Genomic DNA, 25,751 nt, shown 5'->3' with positions numbered 1-25,751 from the left:
CATGGTATTTTTGTATCTGTCTCCCACTGAGCACTCCGTGCTGAGTGTGGAGCCTGCTTAAGATTCTCTTTCCCTCTACCTCTGCCCCTACCGCCCTCCCCTGCCCCCACTAGAGTGCTCTCTCTCTCTCTTTCAATAATAATAATAATAATAATAATTAAAAGGAAAAAAGAAAGAAAAAGAAAAAAATGACACCTTCCTTTATGTTTCATCCTTTCCTACCTACTCAGGACTTTTTTTACAAGCTTTACTTAAAGACAGAGAACCATAGTTCCCAACATAGTATTTCCTATATAGATCAGTATACCCCACACAGATACTGCTCCCCACCAAAGCCCAAGAAGCTCTGGCTGTCTTATTTGCCAGCACTATTTAAACTTTTCCCTCCACTCCTACCTTCCAGTCTCACCCCAAAATCCCAGATGGAATATGGAGTGTGTTGATTAGCAACAATCTGAAGGTGAAAGGAAATGTCACTGGAAGAGCACATGAGCTGTTAACCCACAGAGATTTTAAGGAAATCACAAAGAAGTATGGGGGACACAAGTGAGGAATGGGGGACAATAGATGGAAGAGATTGCAATCTCAATGTCGGCTAATAGTGCTTTGACTCCAAGCTTTAAAATTCACAAATTCTATCACATCTTGGCTCCTGCATTATCTTTGGTCGCCTTTAAATTTTAGGGTCTTGTAGGAGGAAACTGCCAATTTTGCCACGTAAAATGGACTTCACTTTAGAGTTGAAGTCACTGACCCTTGAGCCACTAATATCCTGTTGCTTTACAGCTTTTCTGGCAATTTTCACTACTCCTTAGATGTCAATCTTAGGTTTGACCTAAGACTTGACCTCTCTTCCCTTTGTTTTAATTTAAAAATATTGTTTTAATATTGTTCATTAATATCTTTTTATCATTATCCCTCCCTGATGGTGCTTTTATTCAGTCCCTGGTTTCAAATGCTATGTGCTAATGCCTTCCAAATCTACACCAACAGCCCAGGCCTCTCTCTGGAACTCCAGATTCATAAATGCCAAATGCCCATTGGGCACTTCCATTTGGATGGACATTAGGCACTTTAAAATCCACATTTCTAAAGTGCAACCCATCATCTCCTCCACCAACTTCTTACTTCTGTGATCCCTCTGTAAGTACAAGAACCAGAGAATCAGTATACATTTCTCTGTCTCCACCTCCAACATCCAGTCATTCACTAACTCCTTCCATTTCATTTCCCAAACGTCTCTTGATCCCTACCATTACACCCCATTTATTTAGCTCACCACCTCACCTAGGCTGTCATGCTCTCTCCTGTGTGCTACTGTAATAGGCACCTACCTGGTTTTCAGTTTCCAGCTTCATCCCTATCTGTTCTTCACCACACAAATACAATGATCATATGAAGATGCCCAAATGATTATTAGCCCCTCTTCTCCATTTAAAAGTATCCAAAGTTTCTCTAAAAATATATATCCAAAGTTTCTCTATCACTCTTATGGACAAAGTCTTAAGTCCTTGTTCTTAGAATTGCTTAGGAAAATCCCCTAAATGGAGGTTAAGTTCCTGGCACAACTACATAATGTTTTGGGTTTGTTTTTTTTTTTCCCTCATGGGGACAGATGTGATTAATAGCTTTTGTTTTCTATTGTTCTTAAGCAAAATATGCCAAGGGCTGGACTCTACTCTTGCATACATTGAATATCTACAGTAAAAGGGGTACACATGTAATGTGCAGCTTGCATTTCAAAATTCTCTTTGTTTAGAAAATCAAATATATTTACCTTTTATGTGTCCATAAAAATTGGCAAGAAGCTTGTCCTTTGTGTCCTAAATCAGAGCAGAAAAATGTTGTGATTAAATGCCACTATGAATGTATATTATTTGCTCTTATAAAGTAATAAAAGGAAACAGAACACTCTCCTCTATCCTTCCTGGGAAAGTGATCAGGTTGTCCCAACAGGGGCTCAGCTGTAAGTGGCAAGTAAAACTCTTCTGTGGTCCTCTAATTAACAAGTGAGCTATTCTAGCTCTGGGTCTCAGTTTCTGAGGCAATTAAAAACTTCCATTTTCAAGGACAGGGCTGGGCACAACACAGTACTAGCTGAGTAATAATCGCTACACCAGTGTAGAGAACAATGACAAAGCTACAGGTGGTTGAAGAATATGATTTATAATCTCTATAAGAAAAAAATCAAATCAGTTTTGCCACCAGACATGTATGTCTTGGCCTGTCCTTTCCACCAAGCTGTTATAGTTTCTCTACTTCCTTAACTTAAATATCTAGATTATAAATTTTTCCTATGAAATAATTAAAGCTTTTACCTATGAATACAAATGAGAGCGTCTTACAAACTTTGGTATATAGCCTTCTATAATGTCCATAATTTTATTTTTAATATCCTATTTGAAACAATAACTGGTAGTTTTTGTTGATTTTTGTTTAAATCTGTGCAATTAAATCTTAATCTAATTTTTAGACTATTTTACTTGTACAACTTCTGCTCTTTGGAGTTAATAGGAGGGATGCTATATCCTAGTGATGCATTTGGTAAGTCTTCCATAAATGTTTAAAAAAGAGAATAGTCAAAAAAAAGAAAAAAAGAGGATAGTCTTTATATGTAGAGTATGTAGCATGTATAATTTTACCTTACTATTTTATTATTTAAAATTGTCTTTATATATCAAGTATATGAGTGTGCATGAATGAATAGTGTGCATTTGAATCACCTGGGCATTTTGTTATAATGCAGATTCTGATTCAGTACATGTGGGCTGCGCCTGAGATTCTGCATCTCTAGCCAGCTCCAGATGACTCCCATGCTGCTAGTTTGTAGACCTCACTTTGAGTAGCTAAGGCTTAAGCCATTGTTCACTAAGATTTTGTGACTTGAGTATAGGCATCCTCACGGATTGAGTGGCCCAACCTGTATGCATTCCTCTCCTTTAGACTAGACCAGCACTTCCAAGTTCCCATTAAGTGTTTGTGTCTCTCATTTTCCCCATAATTCTAACTTGTAAAATATCGCATTATTTAATGCTAGGATATTTCTTGAGAATGCAACTTTCCTTTTATCAATACAAAATAGATACCTCTTTGTCAGGTCTCGTGCTTCTTTGCCTTGCCAGCTACCCTATATGATGTTTATGAAACCATCTTGATTTCGTTTTCATTTGAATTTGCCCAGTGTATGCCTAAAATGTAATAGATACTTAATAAAATTAAATAAATAAATAAATAAAGTTATTGTCATCTTTTCTTTTATTTTTATCTTTATCCCTTTAAGAAGTGTCTTTTTTTTTTAACCCACTCTACAGCTTCTTGATGAGTATCTCAAGTTTGTCCTCCAGATTGTTTATTTAGTGTTAATTATATTTACTACTTCCAATTTGAGAGGATTTTTAAACTAGTGTACCTATAGCTTGTTGTATAAGTTTCCCGTTAATTCAGAATTTACAATGGTCTTGATGGAATATCGTGTAATGTTAACATTAAAACCAGAGTAACTAATTATGCAATTCTGAGATAATAGAATAAACATGTGGAAGAAGGTGTCAAAAGTTTATGGCAGAAAGAGAAAACATTATGTTCTTTTGCCTAATTCTACATCCTAACGTTATTTTCATGCTCTACACAAAATACTTACACACATACTCTTTTCAATTATCTATTTTTTTTTTTAAGATTTTATTTATCTTAGAGAGAGAGAGCACAGGGGGAGGACCAAAGGGAGAGGGAGAGAATCTCAAGCAGACTCTGCACTAAGCACAGAGCTCAATGCAGGGCTCAATCCCAGGACCCTGAGATCATGACCTGAGCCAAAACCAAGAGTCGGACACTCAACTGACTGCACCATCCAGGTTCCCCTCTATTGTTTTTAGAAGAGTTTTACAAACTTAAGATTAACTTTTACTGAACTTCTATCTTTCAGACTCTTGAAGATATTATTTTATAGGAGGTTGCAGAATACACCTTGCTTTTAAACTTTGTTAACTAATTATTTCAATCGTGTGATAATATGAGTAGGAAGAAACCAGCCAACTCTGACTCAAGGGCTCAGACACTTTGCTGAAAGAGATATACTGCTCCTCTTCCCAGTCACTGAGTAGTGTTCCAAACAAATTTTAATTCCATCAGAGCAAGATTACACGTTTCTTTCTTTCTTTTTTTTCTTTTCAGGGCAGAGGCTTTTTTTTTTTAATGTTATCTTAATCACCATACATTACATCATTAGTGTTTGATGTAGTGTTCCATGATTCATTGTTTGCGTATAACACCCAGTGCTCCACGCAGTATGTGCCCTCTTTTTTTTTTCAATTTTTTTATTGTTATTTTAATCACCATTCATTACATCATTAGTTTTTGATGTAGTGTTCCATGATTCATTGTTTGCATATAACACCCAGTGCTCCATGCAGTATGTGCCCTCTTTTTTTTTCAATTTTTTTATTGTTATTTTAATCACCATACATTACATCATTAGTTTTTGATGTAGTGTTCCATGATTCATTGTTTGCGTATAACACCCAGTGTTCCATGCAGTATGTGCCCTCTTTTTTTTTCAATTTTTTTATTGTTATTTTAATCACCATACATTACATCATTAGTTTTTGATGTAGCGTTCCATGATTCATTGTTTCTGTATAACACCCACTGCTCCATGCAGAACATGCCCTCTTTAATACCCATCACCAGGCTAATCCATCCCCCTACCCCCCTCCCCTGTAGAACCCTCAGTTTGTTTTTCAGAGTCCATTGTCTCTCATGGTTCGTCTCTCCCTCCGATTTCCCCCCCTTCATTCTTCCCCTTCTGCTATCTTCTTTTTTTTTTTTTCTTAACATATATTGCATTATTTGTTTCAGAGGTACAGATCTGTGACTCAACAGTCCCGCACAATTCACAGCACTCACCATAGCACATACCCTCCCCAGTGTCCATCACCCAGCCACCCCATCCCTCCCACCCCCTCCACTCCAGCAACCCTCAGTTTGTTTCCTGAGATTAAGAATTCCTCATATCAGTGAGGTCATATGATACATGTCTTTCTCTGATTGACTTATTTCGCTCAGCATAACACCCTCCAGTTCCATCCACGTCGTTGCAAATGGCAAGATCTCATTCCTCTTGATGGCTGCATAATAATCCATTGTATATATATATATACCATATCTTTTTTATCCATTCATCTGTCGATGGACATCTTGGCTCTTTCCACAGTTTGGCTATTGTGGACATTGCTGCTATAAACATCGGGGTGCACCTACCCCTTCGGATCCCTACATTTGTATCTTTAGGGTAAATACCCAGTAGTGCAATTGCTGGATCATATGGTAGCTCTATTTTCAACTTTTTGAGGAACCTCCATACTGTTTTCCAGAGTGGTTGCACTAGCTTGCATTCCCACCAAAAGTGTAGGAGGGTTCCCCTTTCTCCACATCCCTGCCAACATCTGTCGTTTCCTGACTTGTTAATTTTAGCCATTCTGACTGGTGTGAGGTGGTATCTCATTGAGGTTTTGATTTGGATTTCCCTGATGCCGAGCGATGTGAGCACTTTTTCATGTGTCTGTTGGCCATTTGGATGTCTTCTTTGGAAAAATGTCTGTTCATGTCTTCTGCCCATTTCTTGATTGGATTCTTTGTTCTTTGGGTGTTGAGTTTGAAAAGTTCTTTATAGATTTTGGATACTAGTCCTTTATCTGATATGTCATTTGCAAATATCTTCTCCCATTCTGTCGGATGTCTTTTGGTTTTGTTGACTGTTTCTTTTGCTGTGCAAAAGCTTTTTATCTTGATGAAGTCCCAATAGTTCATTTTTGCCCTTGCTTCCCTTGCCTTTGGCGATGTTTCTAGGAAGAAGTTGCTGCGGCTGAGGTCGAAGAGGTTGCTGCCTGTGTTCTCCTTTAGGATGTTGATGGACTCCTGTCTCACATTTAGAGTCACATTTAGACTCCATTTGGAGTCTATTTTTGTGGGTGGTGTAAGGAAATGGTCCAGTGTCATTCTTCTGCATGTGGCTGTCCAATTTTCGCAACACCATTTGGTGAAGAGACTGTCTTTTTTCCATTGGACATTCTTTCCTGCTTTGTCGAAGATTAGTTGACCATAGAGTTGAGGGTCCATTTCTGGGCTCTCTATTCTGTTCCATTGATCTATGTGTCTGTTTTTGTGCCAGTACCATACTGTCTTGATGATGACAGATTTGTAATAGAGCTTGAAGTCCGGAATTGTGATGCCGCCAGCTTTGCTTTTCTTTTTCAACATTCCTCTGACTATTCGGGGTCTTTTCTGGTTCCATACAAATTTTAGGATTATTTGTTCCATTTCTTTGAAAAAAGTGGATGGTATTTTGATGGGGATTGCATTGAATGTGTAGATTGCTCTAGGTAGCATTGACATCTTCACAGTATTTGTTCTTCCAATCCATGAGCATGGACTGTTTTTCCATTTCTTTGTGTCTTCCTCAATTTCTTTCATGAGTATTTTATAGTTTTCTGAGTACAGATCCTTTGCCTCTTTGGTTAGATTTATTCCTAGGTATCTTATGGTTTTGGGTGCAATTGTAAATGGGATCGACTCCTTAATTTCTCTTTCTTCTGTCTTGTTGTTGGTGTATAGGAATGCCACTGATTTCTGTGCATTGATTTTATATCCTGCCACTTTGCTGAATTCCTGAATGAGTTCTAGCCGTTTTGGGGCAGAGTCTTTTGGGTTTTCCAAATAAAGTATCATATCATCTGCAAAGAGTGAGTGTTTGACTTCTTCTTTGCCAATTTGGATGCCTTTTATTTCTTTTTGTTGTCTGATTGCTGTGGCTAGGACTTCTAATACTATATTGAATAGCAGTGGTGATAGTGGACATCCCTGCCGCGTTCCCGACCTTAGGGGGAAGCTCTCAGTTTTTCCCCATTGAGAATGATATTCCCTGTAGGTTTTTCATAGATGGCTTTTATGATATTGAGGTATGTACCCTCTATCCCTACAGTCTGAAGAGTTTTGATCAAGAAAGGATGCTGTACTTTGTCAAATGCTTTTTCTGCATCTATTGAGAGGATCATATGATTCTTGTTCCTTCTTTTGTTAATGTATTGTATCACATTGATTGATTTGTGGATGTTGAACCAACCTTGCAGCCCAGGGATAAATCCCACTTGGTCGTGGTGAATAATCCTTTTAATGTACTGTTGGATCCTATTGGCTAGTATTTTGGTGAGAATTTTTGCATCCATGTTCATCAAGGATATTGGTCGGTAATTCTCCTTTTTGATGGGGTCTTTGTCTGGTTTTGGGATCAAGGTAATGGTGGCCTCATAAAACGAGTTTGGAAGTTTTCCTTCCATTTCTATTTTTGGAACCGTTTCAGAAGAATAGGTATTAATTCTTCTTTAAATGTTTGGTAGAATTCCCTTGGGAAGCCATCTGGCCCTGGGCTTTTGTTTATTGGGAGATTTTTGATGACTGCTTCAATTTCCTTAGTGGTTATAGGTCTGTTCAGGTTTTCTATTTCTTTCTGGTTCAGTTTTGGTAGTTGATACATCTCTAGGAATGCATCCATTTCTTCCAAGTTATCTAATTTGCTGACATAGAATTGCTCATAATATGTTCTTATAATTGTTTGTATTTCTTTGGTGTTGGTTGTGATCTCTCCTCTTTCATTCATGATTTTGTTGATTTGGGTCATTTCTCTTTTCTTTTTGATAAGTCTGGCCAGGGGTTTATCAATCTTGTTAATTCTTTCAAAGAACCAGCTCCTAGTTTCGTTGATCTGTTCTACTGTTCTTTTGGTTTCTATTTCATTGATTTCTGCTCTGATCTTTATTATTTCTCTTCTCCTGCTGGGTTTAGGCTTTATTTGCTGTTTTTTCTCTAGCTCCTTTAGGTGTAGGGTTAGGTTGTGTATTTGAGATCTTTCTTGTTTCTTGAGAAAGGCTTGTATTGCTATACACTTTCCTCTTAGGACTGCCTTTGTTACATCCCAAAGATTTTGAACAGTTGTGTTTTCATTTTCATTGGTTTCCATGAGTTTTTTTTAATTCTTCTTTAATTTCCTGGTTGACCCATTCATTCTTTAGTAGGATGCTCTTTAGCCTCCATGTATTTGAGTTCTTTCCGACTTTCCTCTTGTGATTGAGTTCTAGTTTCAAAGCATTGTGGTCTGAAAATATGCAGGGAATAATCCTAATCTTTTGGTACAGGTTGAGACCTGATTTGTGACCTAGGATGTGATCTCTTCTGCAGAATGTTCCATGGGCACTAGAGAAGAATGTGTATTCTGTTGCTTTGGGATGGAATGTTCTAAATATGTCTGTGAAGTCCATTTGCTCCAGTGTGTCATTTAAAATCTTTATTTCCTTGTTGATCTTTTGCTTAGATGATCTGTCCATTTCAGTGAGGGGGGGTGTTAAAGTCCCCCACTATTATTGTATTGTTGTCAATGCATTTCTTTGCTTTTATTATTAATTGCCTTATATAATTGGCCGCTCCCATGTTAGGGGCATAGATATTTACAATTGTTAGATCTTCTTGTTGGATAGACCCGTTAAGTAGGATATAGTGTCCTTCCTCATCTCTTATTACAGTCTTTGGTTTAAAATCTAATTTGTCTGCTATAAGGATCGACAGCCCAGCTTTCTTTTGGTGTCCATTAGCATGGTAAATGGTTTTCCACCCCCTCACTTTCAATCTGGGGGTGTCTTTGGGTCTAAAATGAGTCTCTTGCAGACAGCATATCGATGGGTCTTGTTTTTTAATCCAATCTGATAGTCTGTGTCTTTTGATTGGGGCATTTAGCCCATTTACATTCAGTGTAACTACTGAAAGATATGAATTTAGTGCCATTGTATTGCCTGTAAGGTGATTGTTACGGTATATTGTCTGTGTTCCATTCTGGTCTATGTTGCTTTTAGGCTCTCTCTTTGCTTAGAGGAACCCTTTCAATATTTCTTGTAGGGCTGGTTTTGTGTTTGCAAATTCCTTTAGCTTTTGTTTGTCCTGGAAGCTTTTTATCTCTCCTTCTATTTTCAATGACAGCCTAGCTGGATATAGTATTCTTGGCTGCATATTTTTCTCGTTTAGTGCTCTGAATATCATGCCAGTCCTTTCTGGCCTGCCAGGTCTCTGTGGATAGGTCTGTTGCCAATCTAATGTTTCTACCATTGTAGGTTACATATCTCTTCTCCCGAGCTGCTTTCAGGATTTTCTCTTTGTCTCTGAGACTTGTAAGTTTTACTATTAGATGTCGGGGTGTTGACCTATTTTTATTGATTTTGAGAGGGGTTCTCTGTGCCTCCTGGATGTTGATACCTGTTTCCTTCCCCAAATTAGGGAAGTTCTCTGCTATAATTTGCTCCAATATACATTCTGCCCCTCTCTCTCTTTCTCCTTCTTCTGGGATCCCAATTATTCTAATGTTGTTTCGTCTTATGCTATCGCTTCTCTCTCAAATTCTGCCCTCGTGATCCAGTAGTTGTTTATCTCTCTTTTTCTCAGCTTCTTTATTTTCCATCATTTGGTCTTCTATATCACTGATTCTCTCTTCTGCCTCATTTATCCTAGCAATTAGTGCCCCCATTTTTGATTGCACCTCATTAATAGCCTTTTTGATTTCAACTTGGTTAGATTTTCGTTCTTTTATTTCTCCAGAAAGGGTTTCTCTAATAACTTCCATGCTTTTTTCAAGCCCAGCTAGTATCTTTAAAATCATGATTCTGAACTCTAGGTCTGAGATCGTACTAATGCCTGTATTGAGTAGGTCCCCGGCAGTCGGTACTACATCTTGTTCTTTTTGTTGAGGTGATTTTTTCCATCTTGTTATTTTGTCCAGAGGAGAATAGATGAATGAGAGAAAAAAATGCTAACAGGGTAACAACATCCCCAGAAAATATACTCTAAACAAATCAGAAAAGACTTGAAGCCGGGGGAAAAGAAAGGGAAAGAAAGAAAAAAGAAAAAGAAAAAAGAAAAACATAAAAACAAACAAAAACAGAACAAAACAAAAAAAAAACAAAATATGATCAAATATGATCAGGCTGGTGCATAGCTCAGTGCCACACACTAGATTTTAGGTGTATTTTGGTCTGTTAGAAGAAACTGCCTCCCAAAATTTTAAAGAAAGAAAAACTTATATATGTACAAAAATAAGGGTTGATACGATGAAGGGATGGAATATGACTGTAAAGATGAAAATTATAAAAAATTTTATAAAAGGAATTGATAAGATAAGAAGTTGTTTGAAAAAAGAAAGAAGAGGATTTTTAAAAAAAGAAAAAAAAAGGGAGAGAATGTGATCAGGCAGGAGACTAGAACAAAGCCATACACTAGAGATTTAGGGTATATTTTGATCTGTTAGAAGAAACTGTATCTCAATATTTTAAAGAGAGAACAACCTATATATATATGCCAAAAATAAGTGTAACTACCCTGAAGGGATAGAATATGACTCTAAAAATGAAAAATAAAAATGTTTTTTAAAAAAGGGATTGATAAGATGTTGGTTGAAAAAGCGAAAAATAAAAATTAAAAAAAAAAAGACAAAAAAAATAACTTTGAAAGACTAAAGAATCATGGGAAAAAAGCCATGGATTCTATGTGCAGTATCCCCCTAGCGCTGGAGTTCTGCCGTTCTCATTGATCGGTAAACTTGGGCTTGGCTGGCTGTTCTTGCTGATCTTCTGGGGGAGGGGCCTGTTGCCGTGGTTCCCGAAAGTCTTTGCAGGAGGTGGAATTGCCCCACCCTTGCCTGGTCTGGGCTAAGTAATCAGCTCAGGTTTGCTCTCGGGAGCTTTTGTTCCCTGCAAGCTTTCTGTACAGCTTTGGAGAATAAGAGTGAAAATGGCGGCCTCCCAATCTTCACCCCGGAGGAGCCGAGAACTCGGGCCCCACTCCGCAGTGAGCCCCCAGAGAAAAGCAGTCAGTCATTCCCATCTCCCTGGTCTCCGGCCGCACTCCGTGCTCACCCGGCCTGTGACCGAGCATCTCTCTCTCTCTGGCACCCAACCCCGTGTGGAGTCTCCACACCCAGCAGATCCCTGTGGTGTGCTACCGCGCCACTCCTCCCGGGGGAGGAAGGGGAGTCTCCCTGAATCTGCCGCTTGTTGGGTCCCTGCTGGAGGAGCAGGTTTATGGCAACCCCGAGCTGAGAGCCCGCTCTTTGGCTCTGTCTCTGCAGCCAGCTTCCCTGCTCCGATACCTGGGAGCTCTGCCACACTCAGGCACCCCCGGTCTTTCTGTGACCCCGAGGGTCCTGAGACCACACTGTCCCAGCGAGGGTTCCACCCCACACTTAGCCACTGGAGCGATGTCCCTCAGTGGAGCCAACTTCTGAAAGTTCCAATTTTGTGCTCCGCAGCTCTATCACTTGCCAGAAGCAGCCAACGGAGGCCCCCTCCCCCGCCATCTATCCTCCCAAATATCGCCTCGGATTCACTTCTCCACACATCCTACCTTCCAGAAGGTGGCCGCTTTTCTGTTCAGAGAGTTGTTGCTATTCTTTTCTTTGATCTCCTGTTGAGTTCGTAGGTGTTCAGAATGGTTTGATCCCTATCCAGCTGAATTCCTGGGACCAGACGAAATCCAGGTCTCCTACTCCTCCACCATCTTGCTCCGCCCCCTTCAGTATGTGCCCTCTTTAATACCCATCACCAGGCCAACCCATCCCCCCACCCCCTTCCCCTCAGAACCCTCAGTTTGTTTCTCAGAGTCCATAGTCTCTCATGATTCGTCTCCCCCTTCAATTTCCCCCCCTTCATTTTTCCCTTCCTGCTATCTTCTTCTTCTTCTTCTTCTTTTTTTTTAACATATAATATATTATTTGTTCCAGAGGTACAGGTCTGTGATTCAACAGTCTTACACAATTCGCAGCACTCACCATAGATTGAAATGTGTAGTCTCATTCTACCTGGAACATGGCCACATGAAATAAGAAATACTTTCTTCTTTTATTTGGTCAGCAGTACAAACAGGGTGAACACATAATGGGAAGCCACAGATGGTTATGTTTTTATTAGTGTATAGCATGTCTGGGAGGGCTTGTCTCTTAAGGACCAGTAGATTTTCATTTATTTTTCATGTGGTAACCCTAAAGTTATTGCAAAGCATTGCAAATCACTGCAAAGAACTGCAAAGCATTCAGTGAGGACATAATAAAGTTCAGATAGCATGATGCCTTCCAAAAGTGAAAGAAAACATCTTCCTAGAAGGAGGGTAAATAGATGTTTCTATTCAACAACCATGCTCTGTAGCTTTGGCCAGAAAAGGGAAATTGGAAAGACATTGGAATTTTCTACCCAGTTCCAAAGCTGGCCTTCTGAATTATAACTGTTTGCTTCTCTAGGGCACCATCTCCTTCTAGGACCTTCTTTTCAATTGACCAGAAATTTGACTAGTGGCTAAAGAACTATGGATAAGGATTGTTGCTATTCAATTCCTGACAGTTAAAACAGGACTTTGAAGTAAGACAATAAACTTAAAAGCCAAGCTTTGTAGGGAAGAGAATTTTCTAAATTCTTTTCTTTCATTTGTTTAAACCTGGAGAGGACTCAGATTGTTCACACAATGGTAACACCTATATCCTCTCTGCCCATGATAGCTAGGCCTTGTTGCATGGTGATAGGAGGAAGATGTGACACAGAAGAAGGCAGGGAAGTCAGTCCCTGTTACTAGGGGGCTGTAGGAAGGAAAAGGGAAAGAGAGAAGATGTGGGAAACAGTCAGATCTGAGTGTCCCAACTTCTCTCTGGGCTTCAGCCAGGACTGGGTGTTAGAAAAGACAATAGGGTTATTTTAGATATGGTTTTAAAAAACATATCCTGCCTACATATTTTAGATATGGTTTTAAAAAATATCCTGCATAAACTTTTGACCCTATTACAAATGCTTGTTGAATAAATTAATGGATGAGTAAATGAATGAACCAAATAATATAGAGGAGAAAAAAAATTAGAGCTTAAGATAATTTATCACCTTCAACAGTAAAGTTCTCCAGAGACAGAAATACTAAAATGTAGACAACTACTTTAGCACTGAGATTATGGTTCCTTCCCCAGTGTTAGTTCCAGTAGGGATGAGCCTGAAAAAAATTGTCAAGTAGATAATAATTTCTTTTTTTTATGAATATTTAATATTAATGGAAAACACAAACAATACTGGTTATGATTTATGGATAGAAACATGTTGCAAGAGCTACCAAATTCACACTTGTGGTCTTTGATGAGAGGAAGAAGGAGCTGGTGCTGGTGGGTAAAAGGAAGGACTTTTAATTTGTCAGTAATGCTTTCTTTAACAAAAAAGATCTGAAACAAAAGTGACAGAATGTTGCTGTTTTTTAAATGACGAAATGTTAACATTGGTTAATTCCATTGGATTTATTCTTTTAATTTTTGTGTTTAAATTTTTCAAAATTAAAAAGAAATCTTGACTGTCAGAGGAGAGGCACTGACTCTTCCCAGGGAAGCCTGGAAAGGTTCCAAGAGGAGGTGACAGCTGGGTTTTGAAGGCAGGGTGGGAGTTGGCAGGTTTTACTGGGTGTGGGGGATCTAGGAAAAGGAGATGCAGGGTGTTCAAGGTCAGGGCATATGTGCATAGGCTCTCTGCACTTTTTTTTTTTTAAGATTTATTTATTTATTGGGGGTAGAGCAGAGGGAGAGAATATTCAAGCAGACTCCGCACTGAGCGCAGAGGGGTTCAATCCCAGGACCCTGAGATCATGACCTGAGCCAAAACCAAGAGTCAGAGGCTTAACTGACTGAGCCACCCAGGCACCCCTCTCTGTACTTTTTAAATGTGTGTTGAATGACTTGTGTTTATCAAGATGCCCTTCCCCTGCTACCTCCTCATCCTCATCCCTGATTCCAGCTCCTCTGTTCTGGGCTGTGTACACAATAAGTAGGCTACTGCTTAATTTTTTTTTTTAAGATTTTATTTTTTAGACAGAGAGACACAGTGAGAGAGGGAACACAAGCAGGGGGAGTGGGAAAGGAAGAAGTAGGCTTCCCACCGAGCAGGAAGCCTGATGCTGGGCTCGATCCCAGGACCTTGGAATCATGACCTGAGCTGAAGGCAGACACTTAACTGACTGAGCCACCCAGGCGCCCCTAGGCTACTGTTTTAAAAGTAAGTGTCATTTGATTATTTTAGGCCTAGGTATCCTAGTGGGGGGTGGAGGAGGAATGAGCCAAATATATAAAATTGAACATTAAAATGGGGAAATAACCACTAATTCAGAGAAAGAGAAAAAATTCTTAGAGCATATTATGCTTGACTACACACAAATTCAAATGGAAACCAGCTGAAACTGGTAGTTTTCTGAGAAAATATAAATTACCAGTTTGATGCCAAAAGAACTAGAAAACCTCAACAGAGCAATAATCATGAAAGAAGCTGATAAAGAAGATCTCTTTTAATGTGAGAGGAGGCAACATGGTGGACAAGTAGGGGACCCCGTTTCATCTGGTCCCCTGAATTTAGCTGGATATCTACCAAACCATTTTGAACACCCACAAAATCAGCCTGAGATGTAAGAATATATATCTGGATCTCTACAAGCAGAAAAACCAGTGCTTTTTGCAAGGTAGGATGGATGTGCAGAGTCATGAATCTGTGGGGAGATATTGGAAGATAAACAGAGGGGGAGGGAGCCTCCATAAGCTGGCTCCTGGAAAGTGATATAACACCGGAGTGCAAAACCAGAACCCTTAGAATTCTGCTCTAGGGAGAGACATCTCTCTTTGAAAGGGGCTCTGGAAATGAAAAGGCAGAATTCTACATAGGGCATTGTGGTCTCCGGATACAAGGAGCCGCAGAGTGAAAGAGGGTCCTTAAACCAGTAGAGTGCCTGAGCAGTGGAGCCAGGAAGCAGGTTATGGTCAGTGAGCCCAGGAGGTGACTCTCAGCTCGGATCACCATAAACCAGGAGCTGGGCTGGCTGATAATCGCTCTTCTCTTGGGCAGGCTGAAAAAAATCTAGAACCTGCGCCTAAACTAAAGTAACCTCCAGATTGAAAGTGAGGGGATGGAGAACCACTTATCATGCCAATGGATCTCAAAAGAAAGCTGGGGTAGCAATTCTCACATCAGACAAATTAGATTTTAAGCTGAAGACTGTAGTAAGAGATGCAGAGGGACACTATATCATACTTAAAGGGTCTATCCAACAAGATCTAACAATTGTAAATATCTATGCCCCCAACATGGGAGCAGCTAACTACACAAGCCAACTGTTAACCAAAATAAAGAATCATATTGATAATAATACTTAAATAGTAGGAGACCTCAACACTCCACTCTCTGCAATGGACAGATCATCTAAGCAGAAGATCAACAAAGAAACAAGAGCTTTGAATGACACATTGAACCAGATGGACTTCATAGATATATACAGAACATTCTACCCTAAAACAACAGAATACTCATTCTTCTCAAGTGCACAAGGAACTTTCTCCAGAATAGACCACATACTGGGTCACAAATCAGGTCTCAACTGATACCAAAAGACTGAGATTATTCCCTGCATATTTTCAACCACAATACTTTGAAACTGGGACCTCAACCACAAGAAGAAATTTGGAAGGAACTCAAATACCTGGAAGCTAAAGACCACCCTGCTAAAGAATGATTGGTTCAACAAGGAAATTAAGGAAGAACTTAAACAATTTATGCAAACCAATGACAATGAAAACACATTGGCTCAAAACCTATGGGATACTGCAAAGGCGGTCCTAAGAGGGAAGTACATAGCCATCCAAGCTTCTCTCAAAAAATTAGAAAAATCCCAAATGCACAAGCTAAACTTATACCTAAAGGACCTAGAGAAAGAACAGCAAACAAAGCCTAAACCAAGCAGGAGAAGAGAAATAATAAAGATTAGAGCAGAAATCAATGAAATAGAAACCAGAAAAACAGTTGAACAGATCAACGAAACTAGAAGCTGGTTCTTTGAAAGAATTAATAAGATCTATAAACGTCTAGCCAGACTTATCCAAAAGAAAAGGGAAAGGACCCAAATCAATAAAGTCATGAATGAAAGGGGAGAGATCATGACTAACACCAAAGAAATAGAAACAATTATTATAAATTATTACCAGCAACTATATGCCAACAAATTGATGCATTCCTGGAAACTTATAAACTACCAAGACTGAAACAGGAAGAAATAGATAATCTGAATAGGCCAATAACCAGTAAGGAAATTGAAGCAGTGATCAAAAACCTCCCAAAAAATAAGAGTCTAGGGCCAGATGGCTTTCCAGGGGAATTCTACCAAACATTTAAAGAAGAAATAATACCTATTCTACTGAAGCTGTTTCAAAAAATAGAAATAGAAGGAACACTTCGAAACTCATTCTATGAGGCCAGCATTACCCTGATCCCCAAACCAGACAAAGATCCCATCAAAAAGGAGAATTACAGACCAATATCCCTGATGAACATGGATGCCAAAATACTTAACAAGATCCTAGCCAATAGGATCCAACAGTATATTAAAAGGATTATCCACCACGACCAGGTGGGATTTATTCCTGGGATGCAAGGGTGGTTCAACATTCAGAAATCAATCAACATGATAGATCACGTTAATAAAAGAAAAGACAAAAACCATATGATTCTCTCAATTGATGCAGAAAAAGCATTTGACAAAATACAGCATTCTTTCATGATTAAAACTCTTCAAAGTAGAGGGATAGAGGGAACATACCTCAATTTCATAAAATCCATCTATGAAAAGCCCACAGCAAATACCATTCTCAATGGGGAAAAACTGAGAGCTTTTCCCTTAACGTCAGGAACATGACAGGGATGTCCACTATCACCACGGCTGTTCAACATAGTACTAGAAGTCCTAGCCTCAGCAATCAGACAACAACAACAAAAATAAAAGATACTCAAATTGGCAAAGAAGAAGTCAAACTCTCTCTCTTCGCAGATGACATGATACTTTCTGTGGAAAACCTGAAAGATTCCACCCCCATACAGAACTAGAACTAGATACAATTCAGCAATGTGACAGGATACAAAATCAATGCACAGAAATCAGTTGCTTTCCTATACACTAACAATGTGACTGAAGAAAGAGAAATTAAGGAATCCATTTGATTTACAATAGTGCCAAAAACCATAAGATACCCAGGAATAAACCTAACCAAAGAGGTGAAGGATCTATACTCTAGAAACTACAGAACACTTATAAAAGAAATTGAGGAAGACGCAAAGAGATGGAAAAATATTCCATGCTCATGGATTGGAAGAATGAACATTGTTAAAATGTCTATGCTGCCCAGAGCAATATACACATTCAGTGCAATCCCTATCAAAATACCATCGACATTTTTCACAGAGCTGGAACAAACAATCCTAAAATTTGGAACTAGAAAAGACGCTGAATCACCAGGGGAATGTTGAAAAAGAAAACCAAAGCTGGGGGCATCATGATGCTGGACTTCAAGCTATATTACAAAGCTGTGATCACCAAGACAGCATGGTATTGGCACAAAAACAGACACATAGATCAATGGAACAGAATAGACAGCCCAGAAATGGACCCTCACTTTAAGATCAACTAATCTTCGACAAAGCAGGAAAAAATGTGCAATGGAAAAAAGACAATCTCTTCAATAAATGGTGCTGGGAAAATTGGACAGCCACATGCAGAAGAATGAAACTGGACCATTCTCTTACACTATCCACAAAGATAAGCTCAAAATGGATGAAAGACCTCAATGTGAGACTGGAATCCATCAAAATCCTAGAGGAGAACATAGGCAGTAACCTCTTTGACATCAGCCACAGCAAGATATGTCTCCAAAGGCAAAGGAAACAAAAGCAAAAATGAACTTTTGGGAATTCACAAAGATAAAAAAGCTTCTGCACAGTGAAGGAAACAGTCAACAAAACTAAGAGGCAACCCACGGAATGGGAGAAGATATTTGCAAATGACATTACAGATAAAGGGCTGGTATCTGAGATCTATAAAGAACTTATCAAACTCAACAACCAAAAAACAAATAATCCAGTCAAGAAATGGGCAGAAGACATGAACAGACACTTCTCCAAAGAAGACATACAAATGGCCAACAGACACATGAAAAAGTGCTCAACATCACTCGGGATCAGTGAAATACAAATCAAAACCATAATGAGATACTACCTTATACCAGTTAGGATAGCAAAAATTAACAAGACAGGAAACAACAAATGTTGGTGTGGATGTGGAGAAGGGGGAACCCTGTGTTACACTGTTGGTGGGAATGCAAGCTGGTGGAGCCACTCTGGAAAACAGTATGGAGGTTCCTCAAGAAGTTAAAAATAGAACGACCCTACAACCTAGCAATTGCACTTCTAGGTATTTACCCCAAAGATACAGATGTAGTGAAAAGAAGGGGCACATGCACTCCAACTATATGCTGTTCACACAAGTTCTTACATCATAAGGACAGGTTGAAAGATGGAGGGAAAAAAAGCACATCATCTAAACATTAACCAGAAGAAAGTTGGTATAAATTCTACTTTTTTAAGGCAAAGTGTACTTCAGAAAAAGACTACTATAAGCGATAATGAAGAACACTGCACAATGATGGAGATAATTCATCAAAAATGCATAGTAATCCTAAATATGTATGTACTCAGTCACGCTTCAAAGTACATGAAACAATAACTGCTATAACTGAAAGAATAGGTAAATCTAATCATTAAAGCTAAAGATGTCAACACTTGTGTATACATACTTGATAGAAAAAAGTAGATTTGCAATGACGTGGATGGAACTAGAGGGTATTATGCTGAGTGAAAGAACTCAATCAGAGAAAGACAATTGCCATATGATCTCACTCACATGTGGAATTTAAGAAACAAAACAGAGGATCATAAGGCAAGAGAGGAAAAAATAAAACAAGACAAAACCAGAGAGGGAGAAAAACCATAAGAGACTCTTAACTATAGGACACAAACTGAGGGTTGCTGGAGGGGAAGTGGGTGGGGGATGAGTTACCTGGATGATGGACATAAAGAGCACATGATGTAATGAGCACTGGGTATTATATAAGACTGATGAATCGCTGACCTCTACCTCTGAAACCAATAATATATATTAATTAATATATTAATTAATAGAATTTAAATTTTAAAAAAATTTAAGAAAAAGAAAAAATTGGAAAGAAAATCAGATCTGAACAACACAATACTACCGAACAACTTGAGCTAACTGACATTAGTTGACATTCAACAATAAAATAGTATGTATTTTTTTCAAATGACTTGGAACATTCATTGCGATGGACACTATCCTGGACCATATGATTCCCCAAAACTTTGAAATGACTGAAATCATACAGGCTATGTTTTCTGACTACCTGAAATTAAGTTAGAAACCAATAGCAATATATCTATAAAACTCCCAAATGTGGGAACATCATGAGTCAAGAAAAATAGGGAAATTATTTCCAAGGGAAATAATAAGATCTTTTGAACTGAATGATGATAAAAACACAGCATATCAAAAGTTGTGAGACACAATTAAACCAGAACCTTGAAGGAAACTTTATAGTTTAAAATAATGGTAACAGAAAATAATAAAGGCTTAAAATTGCCAGTTCAGGTGTTCTTATGAAACTAAAAAATAAAAAGCAAATGAAACCCAAAGTAAGTAGAAAAAATATATAGAGATAAAAGTGAGGATCAATAAAATAACAAACAAACAAAATGGAGAGAAGTTCATGAAATCAAAAGCTAGTCAGAAAAGAGCAATATAATTGATAAACCTCTAAATAAATCAATCAATTTTAAAAAGGCATAAGTACAAAAGTGAGGAATAAAACAGAGGACAGTAGTACATATACTAGACATTAAAAGAATATTAAGGGAATATTATAAACAATTTTATTCCACTAAATTAGACAATTTAGATGAAATGGACAAAGTCCTTGACAGACACAGACAAAAGTTACCAACTGCTCAAGGAAAAAATAGAAAATCTGAAGAGCCTTATGACTATTTTTAGAAATTAGTTTCTTAATAAAGAATATTCCCACAAAGTAAACCCAATTTCTAGGTGACTCTACTGGTAAATTCTATAAAGCACTTAAGGAGGAAATAATAACAATTTTACTCAAAGAACTTTAGAAAATAGAGAAAAAAGGACACATCCCAACTAAGTTTATCATTAGTATTACCTTCATAACTAAGCCAGACAAATATTTTGCAAGAAAACTACAGATTTCATGAACAAAGGCACAAAAAATCTAAGCCAAATACTAGCAGATCAAACTCAACAATATATAAAAATGATAATACATTATGATCAAGTGGGATTTATTTCAGGAATGCAAAATTGGTTTAACATTCAAATAGTGATGTAATTCACCACAGAGTGAGTGTAATTCATAACAGAATAAAAGAGAAAAGTCATATAATCATCTCAATAGATACAAGAAAAACTTTGACAAAATCCAACATCCATGCATGACTAAAAATCTCTTTGCAAACTATAAAAACCTAAATCTAGCAGCATAGTTACTGTTAAACCCATCCTTATGTTTGGGACCAAGGCAAGAAATTGCACCTTTACCAATTCAACATTGTACTGGAGGTCCAAACTAGTGATTAAGGCCAGAAAAATAAATAAAAGTCCTAAATATCATAGAGGAAGTATTAAGCTGCTTTTATTAACTAATGGCATGACTATACACATAGAACATCCTAAGAAATGTACCAAAAAGCTTCTAGGGTTAGAAGTGAATTTAGCAAAGTTAGTGAATACTAGGTCAACAGACAAAAATTAATTATATTTTAATATAGCAGCAATGAAAAATCAGAAAATAAAATAATGATCATTTACAGTATCATTCAGTATATGAAATACTTAAGAATAAAATGAACAAGGGACGCCTGGGTGGCTCAGTCAGTTAAGCGGCTGCCTTCGGCTCAGGTCATGATCTTAGGGTCCTGGGATCGAGTCCTGCATCCAGCTCCCTGCTCAGTGGGGAGCCTGCTTCTCCCTCTCCCTCTGCTTGTGCTCTCTCTGTCAAATAAATAAAATCTTTAAAAAAAAAGAATAAAATGAACAAAATATGAACAAGTATGAAACACTGAAATCTACTAAACATTATTGTCATATATTATGGATGATGTTAAGTGAACAGATATACCATGTTTATGGATTAGATGACTCAATAGTGTTGATATCAATTCTCTGAAACTGATTTATAGATTTAACACAATTCCAATCCTAGCAGGTTAGTTTTGTTTTTTGGGTTTTTTGTTTTGTTTTTGTAGACAAGGTGAATCTAAAACTTGTATGATAATTCAAAGGAAGAATCACCAAAACAGTTTTGAAAAGTAAGGATGAAGTTGGATGATTCAAATGTTACTATAGAGCTCTAGTAATTAAAATAGTGCAGTATTGGCATAGGATAGACAAATAGCAATAGAACATGGTAGAGATTCCAGAGGCCAAAAATAATAGACTGACACATTTTTTTTTAAACAAAGGTGCCAAGGTAATATATGGAAGAAAGGAGAGCTTTTAATAAACAGTACTACAGCAAGTAACTATCTATATGAAAACAAATGAACCTCAACACATAACTCCTACCATACACCAAAAAATGTAACTTGAATTGGATCACAGACCCAAATGTGAAAGCTAAAACGATGTAATTTCAAGGAGAGTACATAGGAAAAATCTTTGCATATTTGGGTAATGCAAATAATTCTTAGACAGGACATAAAAAGTACTAACCATAAAAGAGCAAATGAATAAATAAGACTGTCTCCAAATTAAAAACCTATGCTTTTCTAATAACATCATTAAGGAAGTGAAAATGCAAGCCACAGAATGGGAGAAAATATTCTTGACACAGGTATCTGACAAAGTACTTGTATCTAGAATGTATAAAGAACTCTTACAATTCAATAGTAAGAAGACAGCCCAATAAAAATAGGTAAAAGATTTAAACAGCTCACACAAAAGATAATATATAAAGGGCTGCTATGAACATGAAGAAAATGCTCAAAATTAGTCTTGAAGTAGGTGCAAATTTTTTTAAAAGATTTATTCATATATTTATTTGAGAGAGAGAGAAAGAAAGCATGTGTACATGTGTGCGGGGAGGGGAAGAGAGGGAAGGAGAGCGAGAATCTTGAGCAGACTCCCCACTGAGCAGGGAGCCCAACACCAGGCTGGATCCCACAACCCTGAGATCGTGACCTGAGCCGAAACCAAGAGTCGGACGCTTAACCAACTGAGCCACCCAGGCGCCCCTGAAGTAAGTGCAAATTTAAACCACACTGAAATAACACTATACCCAATACACCAGTTAAAATTTAAGACTGTCAGTATCAAGTGTTGGTGAGGATGCCGAACAACTGGAATTTACATACATTGCCTGTGGGAGTGTAAAATGGTACAACTACTTTGGCAAACAGTGCGGCCATTTTTTATAAAATTCAATATCCACCTACTACATGACCTGCAAATCTGCTCCTCAATATTTATCCAAAAGAAAGAAAACGTTTGTCCGCAAAAGAACTTGTCCCCAAGTGTTTACAGTGGCTATTTTCATACTGGCCAAAACTGCAACAACTGAAATGTCCATCACCTGGTAAATGGATAAACAAATTATGGTAAATCCATGCAATGGACACGGTCTAACAATAAAAAGGAATAAACTACTGATACCCACAAGATACTTACATCTCAAAAACTGAAGAAGCTAAACACAAAAGAGGGTGTGAACTGGCATGATTTTATTTATATGAAATTGTAGGATAGGCAAAGCAATCTATTTAACAGAAAGCACAACAGTGGTTGCCTGGGCTGGGTATATGTAGGTGGATTGACTGTAAAGGGACATAAGAGGAACTTTGGGGGGGTGATGGAAATGTTCCATAGCTTGTTTATGGTGGATTTAGAGGTCTATTAATTGGTCAAGACTCATTGAGTATACATTTAGAATGGATGCATTTTTTTGACATCAATAAAGTCAATTTTAAAATAGATAAGTAAAAACTGCTCAAAAGGGCCCAGAACCCTCAGACCTGAAAATCACCTACTGCTTAAGTTATAATCTTTGGAATGTCCCTGTAGGAGGAGAAGGCACTATGTGTCATATAAATAGCTCATGAACTCCTCTAAACCCTTCCTGCTATTTTTATTTAAGCAGGGCAGGACGCGGAGGGGTGGTGCCTTTGAACTCTCTTTTATAGATAAAGGAATATACTGCACTTCAGCTTTTCTTTTAGATTCTACTTTTCCAAGGGCTGAATTTAGACTCAGGAGAAATACTTATTCCTAAAGTTGTTTTTTAGCATTCTTCCCTTCCTCTCCCTGCAACTTAGATTCCAGACAAGGCATACCACAAAGATACTTACTTTTAACATTAAAGTAAACAAACATTAATTCTGTTTTGAAACTACAGTGACCTACCTTAAGACAACTAGAGTTGGCCAAGATTACCACAATTCCTGGATTTCCAGGTAAGTAGTAAACCATCAGGCTTACATAAGAATGATCTTGCTTTTTTTCTGATTTGCCTTCACTGAAAAGAAAATTTCTTGTATTTGTTGACATGGTAAATGCCTGAAAGAGCTTACCTGGACAACCTTTCACACAGCTGTGCAAACCAGGATTCTTTTTAATTTCCACTTAGCATGCAGTTTAGACCAATAAACAAGTTCTGTCTTTGTTGTTTATGCTAGCAGCACACAGAATGTCTTCTGGATTGTAAGTCAGGAAAGGAAAAAGAGAGAGAAAAGAAAAAAACACCCAAGTCCACCTTTATGACCGTTAATTTCTACAAATACCAATTTGATTAAAGCTACAGTATAACTATTGCACTTTTCACTTTCTCATTCCAATAATTCTATTTGTTCTTATGCAGTGGCCTATTTCCAGGTTATTGCAAGTTTTATACAAATAAAACTTCAATACAGTTACCACTTTCAGATCTTTCAGTGACTAGTTAATTAAGGTTTTGTAATAATCATTTCCTAACAAAATTAAATATTTAAATATTAGGTAGTTATTGAATATAGACTTTGATTCATTCTAATTCAGCTTCTGAGAGTAATTTTCTTATGAGCCTGTCAAATTTTAAAAATCACATTAGCCTTTGCTCTTTCTAATCCTAGACCAGCTTATATTATTCACAAAGTAGTAAAGGTTAGCTAAGTGATATTCTGTACTACTCTTTACAGTTAATTGTCACAGTATCACTGAAATAGGTCACAACTACCAAAACTACTGGGTAAGCAATTAACAAGTGCTAACTCTTGAAACTCTGAAGTTTGCTTTCTTCCAAGGAAGCCTTTTGCAGCTGACTAAATCCGGGTCCCACCCAGGGTGTCCACAAGCCTCTGTTCCGGCTCACATGCAAGGGTAAGTAGGGTGATCCCATAATTAACCATCTGAACCAGCACACTTTTAAAAGCAAGGGGCAAGCTATTAATAATCACGCTGGGACAACAGTCAATGTCTTTGGCAAACTGAGATGTGTTATTATTGAGCTAGCACATTCAAGCTGTAGCACAGGTCTCAGCTGGACCATGAACTTATCAGTCATCATAGAAATATCATTCACAGTTTCTCGGGAGACCAACAGGCATGGTAAGCAAAAAAAAAAAAAGAAAAAAAAAAAAATCAGGGCTCCTGTTTCCGTGAATATAAGATGCGTAAATTCACAGGTGACAATTTGGGGGCAAACCAGCCAAAGTAGAAGTTCTTAATCTTAGAAATCAAATTTTTCATTGCCAGGAGGCCTCAGGGTGCTCTGAGCCGGTGCCCTGCTGCTCATCACCCCAGGCTTAGATTCCAGCGCACCTCTCGCCCCAGCCCTGGAACTGCAGATGAAGAGCCAGTGCCAGGCTGGCAGGTACCCCCAACCCCTAGGAGGACTGTGCATGCTCTGCAAGCCCTGCCTATGCCGCCTTCATTTTAAGAGGAGGTTTGAAACTGGAGGGAGCACAAACACAGAGATGGAAAAAAGGCAAAAGGGGCCGGGGAGAGAAAATGACAGTAGTGTATCAACACATTCAATATCGGAGGAGTTCCAGAACGAATGAAAGAACAGACAAGGCAGGGCGGGAGGGGAGGGAAGGAAGAGAGAGTATTAATGAAACAGTTTAAGTAAATTTTCTAGGACTGAAAAGTTAATCCTTATTTTTTAAAAAGCCACAGTATGCCGGTAAAACGGATAAAAATACACCCACCCAGAACAGATCATTGCAAAACTGCAGGCTACTGGGGATAAACAGAACATGCTACAAGCTCCCAAAGACAACGTGAAGGAGGAGGAAGGAAGGAGCAGGGAAGGAAAGGGTTGGAGTGTCTGGCCACAAGCCAGGGAATGCGGCAGCCACCAGAAACTGGAAAAAGCATGGAATGGATTCTCTCTTGGAACCTCTGCTGATGCTTGATTTCAGCCCAGTGATACTGACTTCAGATCTTGGGCCTCCAGAACTGGGGGAAAATAAACCTCCATTGTGTTAAGCCCTCAGTTTGTGATCATTTGTTACAGCAGCCCCAGGAATCAAGTACAGCAGGTTGCCCCAGAGACAGAGCACACCCAGGCCGTTCTGGAGCAAGTCCAAGACTCCAGGCAGGATTTCTCTACAAGACAAAATTGGTGGGATACTTGATGCACCTATTTGTCTTAAGTGGAGAATTAGACCGCTGGAGACGCTATGGGCATTGAATTGGTTGTAAGTATAAAGACAAAACCAAGCTAGTTTTTTAAAAACCCAGTATTTGGGGTGCCTGGGTGGCTCAGTCGG

General features: G+C 38.3%; 1 protein-coding gene across 1 annotated transcript in view; it reads right to left on the bottom strand.

Moving 5' to 3' along the window:
• C3H4orf17 (chromosome 3 C4orf17 homolog) overlaps nucleotides 1-25,751 on the bottom strand; it is a 334,730-nt gene that overhangs the window by 104,160 nt on the left and 204,819 nt on the right. Inside the window, exon 7 of the mRNA XM_078068238.1 lies at nucleotides 1,778-1,823. The gene's annotated coding sequence lies outside the window, so the exon portion shown is untranslated. The remainder of the gene's footprint in view (nucleotides 1-1,777; nucleotides 1,824-25,751) is intronic.

This window comes from Halichoerus grypus, chromosome 3, assembly GCF_964656455.1.
Source record: "Halichoerus grypus chromosome 3, mHalGry1.hap1.1, whole genome shotgun sequence".
NCBI lineage: Eukaryota > Metazoa > Chordata > Mammalia > Carnivora > Phocidae > Halichoerus > Halichoerus grypus.
The sequence above is the reverse complement of the archived record's forward strand: the minus strand, read 5'-3'. Positions and strand labels throughout refer to the sequence as shown.